We start from the raw sequence: 16062 nt of genomic DNA on the forward strand, positions 1-16062 counted from the left end.
AAGTGACTACGAGACACAGACAAAAATTGATTATGAAATTGAGTTCCCCATTTTATTTTCGGGTAATATTTATCATTCACGTTGGAGATCCAATATCCTGCCTGCCTTTCCCTTCTTTGCTTCAATGTGCATTAGAAATTGCTTATAAGATTTGTGGCATTTGTCTGCTGCTGCTGAAAACTTTCACTGGCAGTGCTTCAAGTTCTTAAGCCTTGGCTGAAATGACTTCAGGTGTCATTAAAAAGGCACTTGAAGCCATTAGAACTACATACACAAACTCTGCAGCTACATGGCAAACACAGCCTTCGAAGGTCGCCCGTGGCAGCAACAGCACTCTGCCCAAATCCAATTAACTTGAACTGCAGCCAAACACACGCAGCAGCAGCAGCAGCACCAGCAGCGCCCATCCTCCGAGTCCGAGTCCCAGTCCCCTGCCCAGCCCCAGAGCCAGTCGCCAGCCCCATCCCCGAGCCCCTCATGGCTGCTGCAACGAAGCGCCTTTAGGGCATTTTTCCGGGATAACTAAGAAACTGCAACCTACACACACAGAGATCGGCCCAAGCACAGGCACAGAGCAGCGCCTGGAAATCCTTTTTCCGTTGTTTGTTTTCCGTCCTTTGCACTGCAGATATTATAAACATTTTTCGAGCTTTTGCATATTTTAAGGCGTTGCTGCCATTACTCAAGTGAGGCCAAAATGACTTAGGTGACAGCGGCACCAGTAACAAGGGAGCTGCACAATGGAGCATTACAAATATCCTTTTGAAGCAGCTGCCTGACGTGGCTGCTGCTGCCGCTGCCGCTGCCGCTGCTCCTGCTGGGGCCAATGTCGCATAATAAAGCGAGGGGCATTCTTCATTCAGGGATGCACAAACCCACGCCACAATGTCTCTCCAGCTCAGGCTACAGACAAAAGCGTACCATAGTTTGCGGCAACGAAACTGAATGAGTGACTGAGCAGAACCAGGAGGAGCACACGCTGTGGAGCCGCAGCAGCAGTTCGGGAATGGTTTCGGGGTGTGGGTGGGTGTCCACTGCAAACTGGGTCATGTTTACAATTAACTTTTTGGCCCTCAATGCGGCATCACCCACGCTGCCTCACACCAGTGTCCACTGCCTGGTGCCACTTCCATTTGCAGCCGCAAAAACCGCAGCCACAGCCTCAGCAGCAGGGGCAGAGGCAGAGCCAGAGGCAGCAGCATCACCAGAATCATCCTCATCCAGCATGCATAAAGGAACTCACAGTCCGCGCTTGGGCTTAGCGTGTTTTCCGTTTGCCCTGGCTAATGGCTTATGACCCACAAAATACAAAATACAAAAAAAAAAAAGGAGCAGAGCAGCGAATATGCAGCAGGAGCAGCACTCGTATATATTGTGTATGTAAATATTTATGTGCATCCTTGACTGATTTTTGCATTCACCAGATCACCGCAAAGAGCTCGTCTGTTCAGAGCGTCTTTTTTTTTGGGGCCAGAGACAGAGAGCGAGAGGTGCATAGCGAGAGCGAGTGGCGGAGCGAGAGGCAGAGCTTCAGCGAGTAATGAGAAATGGCTCAACCTTCTTGAAGCATTATTAAGTGGTAATTTTCATTTGTAATGAGCCTCGAATGCGGTTCCCCGATCCTGCATAATGCATAGTGCCTTCAACAATTGCCCTGATTAAAATATCCTTGAGTTGGGTGGGGAAAAGCTCCAGCAAAGCCTCGACAAAACCACAAAGCTGTCAGCGTCGATTTTAATAAGCCTAATTAATAGCACAACACAACAAACACCACAAACACACAAAGGAATGCTTAACATAATGCACTGGAAACTGCATTATGCGGCAGGCAAGTGCAGTGTCGTTCCTTCAAGTAAATTGAGCAAAAGGACTCGAGAGTGTACACCCAAGATGACACGGCTAAAGCAGCTTACATAATTTTATTTTATAATTATAATCTTAATGCATAAATCCCTGAAGTATTTATGGTTCAAAAACAGCTTCGATTTAGCTTGATCGCTTGATGTTTTTTCAAGTTTAAAATATCCATTTCCTGCTCAATAATCTTTGTTGATTAGCGCTGTAACTGCCGCATGGATTTTTGCCTAATGACCAGCAATAAATACCAAACCAGTCCGGTTTCCCTGACACGATCCCACAACATTTCCTGCCCGTAGGCTGTAGGGTGTGTGCACAAACCCAAAAATTTCAATGCATAATTTCAAAGAGTTTTGCACCTTTTGTGTTGGGTTTTTGACTTGAATTTGTGGCGTTTTTGGTTCGGATTTGGGTTTGGGTTTGGGTTTGGCAGAGAGGCAACCAGGCTTGAAATTATGCTTCCTGTAATTTGACATGCAGACAAAACCATTTAACACCCCGATGACTGCATTGTTCTGGTCTCTTCGGTCGTCAGCCCTTAGTCACAGGATTCTGGCATTGAATATTTAAGCTCTGCGAATGGCATCATAACCAACGAGTTGCAAAATCCTGCTCTGCCCTGTCCTGCCTGCCTGCATTGGTGATTAAAAACTCATTAGTAGTCAATACTTTTTGCCCCATTGCTAGCAGAAATTAAACGCTTTTTGTGCATGCATTTTGCTTGGCTTTAAGGGCTCGTCGACTCACTGCTTCGTACTTGTATTTTGCACATCTTCTAATTAACTTTTATTACACTTTATTGCTGCATAGCGGCAAAAACCGTTTTCATATTTTAATTATGTTTAAGTGTCATGATTTTTAATTGTAAATTATGGCAACAACCAAGCGAGAGAGGGAGACTACGAGAATAACAAGCAAACGAATGGAGCAATGATATCTAGAGACTGAAAACATAGCGCCATGTGCAAGGCGCTGTGCTGGTCAGTGGGTCTAAAGGGACCAGGGGCGTCGGCCAACAATGGGCCAAGGGAAAGGGCTACAAACAGCACATAAATGGTTGCATTTTCCTTCCTAAATATTCCATAATTTTGGCACTAGCTGGTGTGCATTTCCTCTTAATTTAATAAAATAAAATGAATATTTTTGCAACTGTTGTCTTCTATTGCCTGCTCCGCCACTGTCTCGCCTTTTGGCTTCTAACCACAGAACAACATTCAAACCTCAAACCCAAAATCTGAAAGCAAGCCAACGAACGTCAGGACAGGACACCAACCTCATGCCTCAACCCTCATCATGGACCGCGACCATGCCTCCGTCGCTGTCCCAGCCGCTGTGCCTGCCCCCTGGCACACTCGTGTACCCATGCCATAATTATGCGCTTGAGTGCTTGATTACGATGGCGCTTGGCTGACAACGATGATTACGTAGCCGCTCTTGTTGTTTGTTCATTAATAAGTGCAACAAAAACGCGTCGCCCCCACAGCCTGACTGGCAACCCACTCTCCCTGTCTGCCTGCTGCTGTTTCCGTGTGTGTGTGTGTGTGTGTGTGTGTGTTGGTGTCTTTGTGGTAAGCACATGTACACATCAGCATTTTGCAGTTGTTATGCCCTTTTATGCGGGACTTGTCACTTACACGCAAAATTTAGCAAAAGCTTCTGCGATAGCGCCGAGGTGTTGTCGTTGTTCTCAGCACAAACGGCATTTGGTGCTGTGTGAGTGTCAGCAGGCAGTATCTATCTGTGTGTGTGTGTGTGTGTGTGTGTAGCATGCGGGTCTCTTTGTCGCACTATTCAGTCGCGCTCAAATTGCATATTTTGCAGCTTGATAGCTCATTACGCTGACACTTGATTGTTGCACGTACCTAACCAGAGAAGCTGAGGCAGCCACAACATGCAGCATGGGGTTGCATCTTGGCGATGGGAGTGACTGACTGCATCGTGCAGTGTTGGCCGCGTGAGGTTATGGCAGAAAAACAATTTATTAAGAGATATTTTCATTAAAAAAAAATGTTTTGTTAAAAAATATTTAAAATAAATATTTAAATTTTAGTTTTATTTTAGCATAATTTTTCTTTATTTATTTTTATATTTTACACACAAAATCCTGATAACAAAAACCATTGTCCTACTTCACTGACTTTAAAATATAATTTAAAATTAAAAAAAATATTTAAATTATTGTTTTTATTTACCAATATTCTACTTTGTTTTTTGTTGTCTATTTTAATAGTTTTATCAATTTCTTTTTATGATAAAAAATGCTTTCCGCTACTCCAAGCAGCTTCAAGTCATTTTTACTTGGTTAAAAATTATTTTAATTTTTACTAAAATTATATTTTTAATTTACCAAATTTCGACTTTATTTTTCTTTGTTTATTTTTATATTTTTTTATCAATTTATCCATCCAAAAATTACATTTTGGTGCCCTGATTGACATCCTCTCCTGGCCCATCTCTATGTTTGCCACGCCTGAACCCATTAGACAATTTAAGCGCTTAAGTGTTATTATTTACACACACACAAACACACACAGAGGATACTCGCTTTAGCGATGACAACAACCTTTTTGGGGGAAACTTTTCCTGCATTGGCAACGACATTAAAAATCCATTTAGCGAGGCGCTCACTGCAACGAAATCGACAGCAGCAGCAACAGAAACAACAACGTTGATGGCAGGAAGAGCGAACAAGAGCTCATCAACATGGCTGTGGCACAAAGACAACGTTGGGCAGCACGCAGCAAGCCCCACCCACCCCCCTAATAACCCGTTGAGTGTCTGTCGTCATTGCTCTTGTCATGCAAGACAACGTTGAGTTTATTGAGTTAGTGGCACGAAAAGAAATCTGTTAACCAAAAGTGAATGCGGTGAACTAGCAAATTGTCGCCGACACTTGAGGCTCCGTCTTAACCCATTTTAGTGGGGGGAAATCAAAAAAAAAATAACCCCCCACACTAAACTGCATTGACACAAACTCTTCGGCTTTGATTTTCGCACTCTGCTAGTCAGTAACTAATTGTCTTGGAGACTCTTTTGTCTCAGCATCTGAGCACTTTGCTGACTAGTCAGCGGCATTTGGCACGCTCAAACTCACTTTACTTATGTAATTAAGCGCTGCTTGGGGCCACGCCCATACACGAACGCAGCTGTGGTGCTAATGGTGGCTCTTTGTCGCTGATTAGGCGCCATTAACATGCTTCACGCACAATGCTGGTCACACTGCAACGCCAGCGCTCACGCCCCCAAGCAAGCAATCAGAGAGAGAGAGAGAGAGAGAGAGAGAGAGACGCAGAGAGAGTGTCCTAGAGATCATTCCCAGTGAGTGTGAATTTTGTAATCAAGTGGTTTAATTGGAAAGCGAAACTCGCACCTAATTGTCACTCGCATCGATGGAAAGAAAGAAATTTCTGTTAATGAATGTGACTGCAAGGATGTGACGAACATCTGAACACTGGCAGCTCAGGCTGTAAATGTTAATTAAAGAGCAGCTTCCTCACAGAAATCAAATAAAAACCTGTTCGAAAGCAACCCAAACTTTGTCGCAAAACTTTTAATCTACTTGAAATCCCACAAAAGACAGCAAACCAAGAAACCCTAAAAACATTTCACCTAATTGAATTCCTTTTAGACTAATCAAACCAGCAAGTTGAAAACATTCTGAACAGACAAAATCAATCTGCATTCAAAGTACAAGCATCTCATCTCAGTTCCAAGTAAGTTTTGGTTGTTTATCTTTAAACACCCTTCAGATGTTAATGCATTTCCGATTCGGGGATTGGCAAGCAAGAAGCTGACCAGAGCTATGGTCTTGCCTTGGCACAAGTTTGAAAGCCGAAGCCCAAGCCGAACTCTAAGCCAGACAAACTTACGATACCTTTTGCCACCTTGCGCTTTGAGCTATCAAATTCCAAACGGCAAAACTGGCTGCTGCATTTTATTTTGATTTCAAATACAACACAAAAGCAGCAAGTAAAGTAGGGAGAGGAAAGCATTGCTTACTTTTAAAACTTAATTTATATGCACGCACACTCTGGCAAGGAATCAGATCAGAGCAGACAGCTGGACATGGAGGGCAAAAGGATTCAACTTACAGAGGAGGCAACAATTTTACCAGCAAACAAAAAGGCTAAAATGGGCAGGGGAAACCCACATCAGCACCTTCATCCCCACGTCCAGGGTTAGGTAGGGGTCTTTGGGGGGCAAACACTTTGTTATATTTTCTGCAATTTTCAATTTATTTCAATCTTTTCTTTTTGTGTTGTTGTTTGGCGCTTTTATAGTGCGAAGGGTGCGTGACGTGGCTTGTCTTTGCTTAAATATTTATGCTGCACAGCCAAAGAAATTTATGGCTTGACAATGCATATAAAAATGGGGTCACTACGCTGTTCCCCTGGCCCCTATCTCTGCAGGGTCAATCCCCATGTTAGGTGTCAAAGTTGTGTGTACAAAAATAAGGAAAGGAAACAAATGGAGCTACCGAAAATATGTATTCCGACTTAAGGATACCTAAGAAATTGTTTTTGAATTAAATGTAAATATGGTGAGCGGAAAAACAATCGAAAGTAAAGTAAATAATATAATTATAAATCAACTCCAAGTTAAGTATAAGTACTGTAGCATTTTCTACCGCTTGCAAGCCGTAAAAATCTACCCAAGAAAAAATGATTATTCTGTAAAATTTAAAAGCAAAATGTGTAAAAATTTCCCCAAACGAAAATAAATATTGTACAGATACATTCGGTTGACACATCAGTGCACTTTGGTGGTGCCTGGTCTGGGAATTGTGTCTGCTCTTGGTCTGTGTCTGGTTTTGAATAATTTGATTAACGAATACTCGAAATTTGATGGCGCTTGAATATTCAGTGCGCGTTTTGGCCTATGGGCTCATTATGTACAGCGTTTGTCCGCACAATTAGTGGCCGACTAACTCAAATAAATTATCATAACAGATAGAAGACAACAAGTACTTGCCGGGCTACAGGCTGCAAAATTGGATTGCGCGAAAAGAAATGAATTATATTCAGTGGATCCTGGGCCCAGTGCCAGTGCCAGAGTGCCATCAAGTATGCAACAATAAATCCTGCAATGCTGCCGACAACAATAACACCAAAAAAAAAAAAAAAAGCAAACAGGCAAACTCATTACAAATTACTGCATTAATTTCAACTCGAGCGAAACAAATGAAGCGCCAGAAGAGGCAGCAGCCAAAGGTCCGGGGCCAGGACATCACAAAAGGTGGCGGCCAGAAGCTGCAGCAGCAGCAGCAGCAGCCACTTGAGTTGCATTTGTGCCCAAGGAAAATGCAATTAAAAGGCGAAGGGCATGGCACAGGCAGCACAGGGGGGGGCGTGGGCATGTAATTCAATAAGGAATAGCAAGACAAGGATTACACAATACAAAGAGCATACTCGTAGCAGGTGACTTGAAAGAAGATTGAAATAAAGTGCCGAAAAAGCGACTACAACAAAACAGAGCGGCAGACACAAAAAATTCTATAAAAAGAATTGGGCTGGGACGGGCTGGGCTGGGTGGCAAAAAGGGTTAAAGCGACGTACAGCTGTTTCTGCTGATTAATTGCCCAAACGCAAGACATGCAAATTAAATTAGCCAATAAACGGCAGGCGACCCGACAACGACGCCAACCGGAGGCTCGTCCGAGTCTGAACCGTGAAACTGCCAACTTAGAAATTTCGCGTTCTCTTCTTTTTTTTGTTGTGTTTTTTGGTTCGTGTTGTCTTTTATTTTATGCTATTTTCGTTGCTGGCAAAGGCAAAGGTTACACAGCATTAAAAACAAATGAAGCCCTAATGGACTTCGAATGCAGTCAAGGGAAAGGCAAAGGAAACGAAACGAAACGAACCGGACGGAAAGGGAAAGGCTAGGAACCAGAAAGGAACCAGAACAAGGTCTGTTGTGGAGGCCAGTTCAGAGCCCAGCCACCGGGCAGGCACAAATAATTGGCTTAATTTTTAATTGACGCGAAATTAATAGCCTCTGCCACCGGCCGGCCAGAAATTGAGGCAAGGCGGCGAAATTGAAGCGCACGGACAAGGAAGTGCCCCAGCAGCGCACGATGATAAATGAAAGCAGCCAAAGGTTGACGAAAATTCGGTCCCATGGCGGCACAGTGCAAATACCGTAAACATTAAGAATGAAAGTGAATATTTTTGCCCCATATTATTTACTCTAATTAAAGCAGATTGGAAGTATTTATTTCATTTGTTATAGCTAATTATCTAAAAAAATGCAAGTATTCATTTGTAGTTCTGTTATGTTAAAAATGTGTATGCATTGGCATGCATGTATGCGTGCGTATAAGAGCGGAAGATGGTGTGTGGGAAGCAAGAGAAAGAGAAGGGCTCTCTTTAGAATTTGGTCAAACGCATAAAATGTATGAAGTGCAAAGACAAACAAAGCAACGGTTAATAGAAGATAACAGCAACACTTACCAACAACAGGCGCACAAAAACAAATTGTTCAATCGCACATACACACACATACACGTGCATATGTATGTATGTGTAGTCGATTCTGTTTCGATTAAGACGAACGACGATTTTCTGGTTAGGGACGAACGAAGTACGCACTCACAACTTAATATTTAGCATGCTTCAATATTTAAAAAAATGACCACTTGATACAATTTTCACACACTTTTCCTATTCGGACTGCTATTCTTATTTTTTTTCACTTTTTTCTTTTAAACAGTGAGACATCTCGTGGGACGCTGAACTCGCTGGTTGCTCCACTGATTTTTGCACATAAAAAAATAATTTATGCACATAATGTTTTGTGTATAGATGATACATAAACAAAAAACACTTTTTACACTTGACTTTCACAAATTGCCGCTTTTTTCCATCGCTGATCTGCCGCCTTTTGGATGCCATTTCGCCGCCTCTGCACTGGATTACGCACTTTTTTACACTAAAACACTTTTATTGGTCAATTTTGTATGTTTAATCACAACACCACTTTCACTTCACTACACTTCACTTCACTTTCACTTATTGCCGCTTTTTTCCATCGCTGATCTGCCGCTTTTTTCATGCCAATTCGCCTTAAATTTCGCCGCCCTTTCGCCTAGTGTACCGCCTCTGCAGTGGGTACTGCGCCACCTCCGCGCTGGATCACGCATTTTTTACACTTTGCCGATTTTCTCATGCCAATTTGCCTTCAATTTCGCCGCCCTTTTGCCTACCCTTTGCAGTGGGTACTGCGCCGCCTCCGCAGCTGGATCCGCATTTTTTTACACTAACACTTTTTTTTTGTCCAGTTTTTTATACTTTATCACTGCACTACACTACACTTCACTTCACTTTCACATATTGCCTCTTTTTTCCATCGCTGATCTGCCGCTTTTTTCATGCCAATTCGCCTTAAATTTCGCCGCCCTTTCGCCTAGTGTACCGCCTCTGCAGTGGGTACTGCGCCACCTCCGCGCTGGATCACGCATTTTTTACACTTTGCCGACACTTTTCTCATGCCAATTCGCCTTCAATTTCGCCGCCGTTTTACCTCGTGGACTGCCTCTGCAGTGGGTACTGCGACGCCTGGACGCAGCTGGATCCCGCATTTTTTTACTCTAAAACACTTTTTTTTTGTCCAGTTTTTTATATTTTATCACTGCACTCCACTACACTTCACTTCACTTTCACATATTGCCTCTTTTTTTAAATCGCCGATCTGCCGCCATTGGTATGCCATTTCGCCTGCCATTTTGCTTGTGGACTGCCGCTGCTCTGGAACATGCACTTTTTTTTTACACTAAAACACTATTTTTGCCCAATTTCAATGTTTAAACATTGCACCACTACACTGCACTTAACTGCGCGACAACTTTTCCGTTTGATTTCCCGAATTTGACCGATTTTTCCCGATTTTTCGCGATTTTCGCGAACCGACACGCGGACTAACCTCCATGGCTCAAGCGGTGAAAAAATTCTGAGCGCGACGCCGATGCGCCGCCGGCTTTACACTCGTTTTTCTTGTTCTTATTGCTCTCTCACACTCGCCCACGACGTGGAATATATTAAGGTAGATGATCTCTTCATGCTTCTTGTACTTGATGCTCTCTTGCACTCGGCAACGCTGTGCTGTTCTTCATCTTCCTCTCCTACTAAAAAAGCAGATCAAATGTGTATGTTAAAGGCACGTGAACTTGCATAAATGTGTTTTTTTAGGGGTGTGTGCTAAAGCAGATGCATAGACGGCACGCGGTCAATTCATGTTCTCTTCTTGCTTAGTATGGTTGTTGTTGGGGAGTGTGTGAAATGGCGCTCTTTCGGCTTCGCTCTGGCATTGCTATTTCTCGCGTTCTTATTGATCTCCTACTGCATAATGAAAGCGAAAGTTGCGGTACCATGCTCTCTTCATGCTTCTTGTTATTGTTAAAGGTGCTCTCTTTCTTCTTCGCTCTGCAGTTGAAATTGCTCTTGTTACTATTGCTCTCCTAATGTGAAATGAAGGCGAAAGTTGCGGTAACTGGTTGCCCTCACTCTTTGCAACTGCAAAATATTTGTTGCTCCTCTTTTTTAGTGAGGGGGGTGAAATGGAGTATGTTAAAGCAGATGCGAAGCTGGCTTGGCACGCAGTCGTTAATTGCTCTCTTCATGCTTCTTGTACTTGTTAGCTCTCTTACAAAATCCCTCGTTTTGCTGTTTTGCATCTTCATCTCCTACTACAAAGGTAGATCAAATGTGCGTGTTTGTCAGCAAGTAAATGTGTTGAGTGTGAGGGGGGAGTACAAGCGGCTCTCTTTCGGCTTCGCTCTGTAATTGCAGTTTCTCGTGTTCTTATGCTCGTATTCTTTTTGCTCTACTAAATCAAAATGAAAGCGAAAGTTGCGGTATCTCGCACTCTCTCTCACTGCTACTGCGAAACTCGATTCTTGCTGCTCTTCTTTTTGATAAATTTATTCTGCTATGCATACATTCATCAAAATTCTACCGCTTTTTGCAACGATCCCAAGCCAACTACTATTCCGCCCCACATCGAACACTTAAAAGTGCACTTTTGTGGAGAAATTATTGCCCCGAACGGGCCCCTCTGGAACGGTAATGAAATTAATTTCTTATGGAAAGTGCAAACTCTATGGCTAAATGTTTATGCCAGCTGCCTGGAGCCTGCTTATGTATTTTTTATACAAATTGAAAAACTTCGACTCGAAGTCAAAGTCGAAGTTGGAGCTGCCTGAAGTTAGCTTGGAGTTTGGCTCATTAGCGTTTTCGGTCAAAATTATTAATGGCAAGGCAGCGGCAATAATGTGGCCTAGCCATGCCCACACGCTGTCTCCACCCACTGGCATGAGTGCAATTAAGCAGCTGTTAGATTTAATTAAGCGCCAGTTTGCCAGCCTCTCCACGCGCTCTCTCTTTCCGTCTCTCTCTTTTGCGCAACCAGCGTCAGCTCCACTCGCTCTCTTTATTTGTTTTAACGAAGCATCGTCCGATTCCCTCTCTCTCTCTCTTTTTTCCACTTTCTGAACCAGCCACCGCCTAAGCCTTTGGCACGTTTAACAGCGCCTTCGCCTTAATCACGGCCCACGCTAATCAGCATACACATACACTTGTACATGTGTGTGTGTGTGTACAGTGTACAGGTGTCTGTCAGTTAGTTAGTCAGCCCTGTCCACCCGTCCTTGTGTTGGGATAAACTTTTCAACTTTTGCGCGGCGCAAAATGTTAAGCGGAAAACTTTCGCCCCCTCAACAACTTCGACACGAAAATAAGGTAAGACGCCACCAGGACACGACTTAGGCGCTCTCTACCCAAAAAAAAAAAGAAACTTTTCGCATAACGGAAATGGAAATACCCGTCAAGTGTGCGGACAGGTGTGTTTGCCGCTCTGTCCGTCTGTCAGTAACGAAAGACAACGAAACAACTATTTTATTTGACTGCCAGGCTTTCATTTTTTCAAGGGGGAACTCATCAGGAATCATCATAAAAACAAAAATTCTGTGCGCCGGCAAAGTTTAATTAGTCGTTGGTGCAGATTTATATGGGTTAAGTCGCTGAAATATTATGACTTTTATCAGTTGTTACAGATTACAGCAAATGTTGCACAGAACTTTGCCTCTGCCAAAGAGCATAATTAATGTCCGACTTTTCGCAGGTCATTTGTTATTTCCTATTGAACTGTGCGCCTTTAAATGGCCCACAATTTAATCAATAATCAAGATAAATCTTATTAGTTTGATAAACCAAAATCAAGATTACTTTCACACTCTGTTTCCACCAGTTTATGTGATTATTCGTAACGATTTTGCGCATAGATTGCCGAGCCTTAATGTGTTTCAAGCCAAACCTTTTCCCACATATGTACATATGTACGCCCCTGTTTTTTTGTCACGCCTTAATGTGTAAATTGTAACGCCCGCTAATGCATTTATACGCTGACAAGCGACAAGCAGCAAGGAATACAAATAAAAAGGAAGAGGAAAAGGGAAAGGAGCAAAACGGGTAGCACACAGAAGCCACTTAAATATATAGTTGATATATTTTACATACACGAAATTGGTTTTTAACTGTATTTCGAGGACGGGTAGACAATCGCCCAAAATGGAGGCAGATCCTGCGAGGTGGCAGCAATGGATGGGCAGGCATCTGAGCCGCTTGAAGCGGCTGAGCAATTTCATTTTACAACCACTCGGCGTACTTTTTTCTTATATTTCGTTGTTGCTTTTGCATTTGCGCCATTTAATGTAAATCGTAAATTTAAAATGTCATGTAAAATGGTGGGCGGCTGTGCAAAGGCATTGGGCGCGGCAGCATCCACTTAAGCGACAAGAAAGGCAAAGACAAAAGGCAGAAAAAAAAGTAAGGGCAGGGCATAGTAGGTGCGGCACAGTGAAAAATGTTATTAAAAGCAGTTGACGATGATTGTGAGGAGCGAAACAGAAGCAGCACGACAATGCCATAGAAGAGAGAGAGAGAGAGAGAGAGGAGAGAGGAGAGAGAAGAAAACTCCTCAATCATTGCAGCTGTTTCGGCCACAAAATCTGTGTCTTATTTTTAGAGTTTTATTTTCTAAGAAAAAAGTGGCCTGTTGGGAGTGTCCTTTCCCTGCCATTTTGTAGCTCCAATCTTGAACGAAAATTAACCCAAGCTTCGCGATGATTGTGAATTGGCGAACGCTAACTACTTGGGCATGCAAAAGGAACTCCAAAAGGGGGGCGTGTAACCCCAAGCTAAGCTTTTTGCGCCTTTAATAGAATTTTTATGAACTTAAGTAAAGTCGTGTCCAAATCCCAAGCAGATTACACACGCACACACACACACACACACACAGAGAGAGAGACAGCTAGAGAAGGGGGGAGGGCGATGGGACTTGCTGACTTACGCAACAGCAAAAAGCTTTCAAAAAGGCTAAGGACCGCCCATCGGCCATTTGGAGCATGCGGTTCGGGTGAGTGCGAGTGCGAGTGCGAGTGCGTAAAATGGCAGTTAATCGTGACCACGTAGCAGGACTATTAATAAAAGCGTCTTTAGTCCTACATTTTGTGGACAGGACATCTCCGTTTCGACTGCACAAACAATGAGAAAAGATGACAGCCTCCGGGATGGCAGCAGGCTCAGCTCAGCACAAAACTTTGGCGCATCATTAATTTCACGCAGTCTACAAATGTCGAGCCTCCATAGACAAAAGCCATGTGCAGCTGCCTCAACAAAAAAATGACTCAAGCCAAACTTAATAACAACAAAATGGACTTTGTGGTCACACACACACACACACATGGCATAGCCATAGGCAGCCATTTTGTAATTTATCATTGCACACACACACACACACACACACACTCGAAATATTTGTTGTTGGTTTTTGCCCGAGTCCATTCGAAATGAACTTTAGAGTCGAAATGTAACCCCAAGCCGGGAACTTCACTATTTTAACCCAACAATGACCCCCCGCAAACACACACATTTCATGGAAATTAAGTTACGTGTAAGCAAGTGGCCGCAGATTAACTGTAAATTAGATTGCGTTGGTACAGCAGGGACATTCGGTGGATTCGTTTTTGCTTTTATTTAGCTGCTGTGTGTTTTTTTTTTTCAGTTTTGTTTGCTAAAGGCAGGGTTTTGGCAGGTTTTTGGTTGCTTTAACTTCATTATTTTTGGGTGGCAAATACGTTTTTGAAAGGCTACCTGTTTACATTAAGCTTTTGTTAGGTTTTTAGACCAAATTTAGAGTTTTTGGTGCAGCATTCTAGGCCAGACTCACTCGTAATTTGAATGTCATAAATTACAGAATTTTATTTTGTCAGATTTTTAATTTTACAGAATTGTAAATTTGAAGAGTTTTTATTTGGCACAATTTGATTTATTTTAGTTATTTAATTATTATTTATTATTTTAAATTTATTTAATTTAAATTTAATTTTTCCGAGAAATATCAAAATAATCATTTAAATACATTTTTTTATAATAAAAACGACTGACAAAATGATTTTTTGTGCGTTCAAAGTTCTACTTCAGTCCTACAAACATTCGTGCACATTTTTGGTCTAGCTTTAGCCTCACTTAATACCCCTTAACCCCACATACGGGTTAATGCCAGCCCTAACGTGCCCCAGCAATCATTCAAAACTGGAACTTGTATGGCCAAGCGCCGGGGGCATGTGCCCCGCAAAAACAGCCACAAGAGCAGACCCAAAACAGAAGCAAACAACGAATTGCTTTCAAATTAAATAAATAAGCAAAACGGAAAATGAAGCCAAAACAGGCCAACCCGCCTGCCCCCCGCTGGCACATCAAAGTCATTCCCCCACAAGCCACCCCCCACTGGAAAAACTCTAATTGACGTGCCGCTGGTCAAATAAAGCAATTCTCGGGGTTTTTTGGGCATATACAGTAGTAGTTTCTGCTGTCACGCCGCCGGACATGGAGACACACGAGTGCATTTTTGGTGAGTGTTTATGGGCTGGTTGTGTGTGTGTGTGTGTGTGTTCTGCTGATGTGTATCTGTGTTTAGTTGGCCTCTCGCACGTGAGTCTCCGGGGTGCCATTTTGCCAGACTCGATGCAATCTTGGCGCAAAGTTCCAGCTGCAGCAGCTGCGTTTCCTTTGCGGCAGCACAGTTTACGGTTTTGATTTCCGTTGCGCTAGTCGCTTTTTTTTAATTAGCTACCAGGGAGCTGACACATGCCCTTTGCTGCTGCTGCTGCTGCTGCCTGCTGTTACTTCTCTGGTGTAATTGAGCGTGTAAACTGGGCTTAAGTCACTTAACAGTTGCTTAACACATGCAGCTGTAGGGTTGGGCATGGCAAAAAAAAAAAGGCAACCCCGAGAACCTGCTCAATGCTGCCCGTTTTTTGGGTTTCTTTTTGGGCTAGGCAAGAAAAAATTTGCATATTGTTTTGGGCTTGTGCTGAACTTTAACTTGTGCGCCCGAAAATGTGTTGCATGCTTTTGCGGCTTTATGCTAATGCCATTAGACAGTGAACACTGCCCATGAGAACTCCACATGGAGGCCAAGACTGGAAGCCACAGTGCAGCTATCAGGCACATTCCTGTGTCCCGATCTCCACTGTTAGTGGATTTTGCGTGGCGTAGAAGTTTGCCGTTCGGCATGGCAAACAAATAGAAATTAACATGACATACTTGGCCGGAGTTTGTGCAGCTTCTCACAGCTCAGCTGGTGACAGTCGGTATGGCTCCCACGAACGCCGTTCAGGACTGATGTGACGCACACCGACACACAGATATTTACTGGCACAGCAGCAGGGACACAGCGACAGCGACACAGCGGCCCGTAGAAAATATGAAAAATGTAAAACAAAAATCTGGCCAAAAAACTTTTCTAATTTAAAACTGCCAACAAACAAAACAAAGAACAAGAAACACACAACAAAAAAAATGACATAAAGTACAACAAGGGAACGCAGCAGAAACGACACTAAGATGGAGCCAAAGACAGCAAAAGGAATCCATCCTTAAGCAAGATCTTAATAATAACTGGAGCACACACTTGTGCTGCAAAAGGGTATAGGCAAATTTATGATATATGATGGAAAAGACTCAATTGCTTGCCTCTCGTAGAGTGTTTAGAGCCTCGACCCTGTGGCACAGGCAAGGCGCGGCACCTCACCCTATCAACGGGGATTTTATACAGCATTTTATGCTGCCACTGCCCCCACCCTGGCACTCAGGAAGCGCTCCCAAAATTATGTCTGCTGACAGTGCCAAGAAAGAAAGTCTTATGCCAGGC

Source organism: Drosophila guanche, unplaced genomic scaffold (genome assembly GCF_900245975.1).
Source record: "Drosophila guanche unplaced genomic scaffold, DGUA_6, whole genome shotgun sequence".
Classification (NCBI taxonomy): domain Eukaryota; kingdom Metazoa; phylum Arthropoda; class Insecta; order Diptera; family Drosophilidae; genus Drosophila; species Drosophila guanche.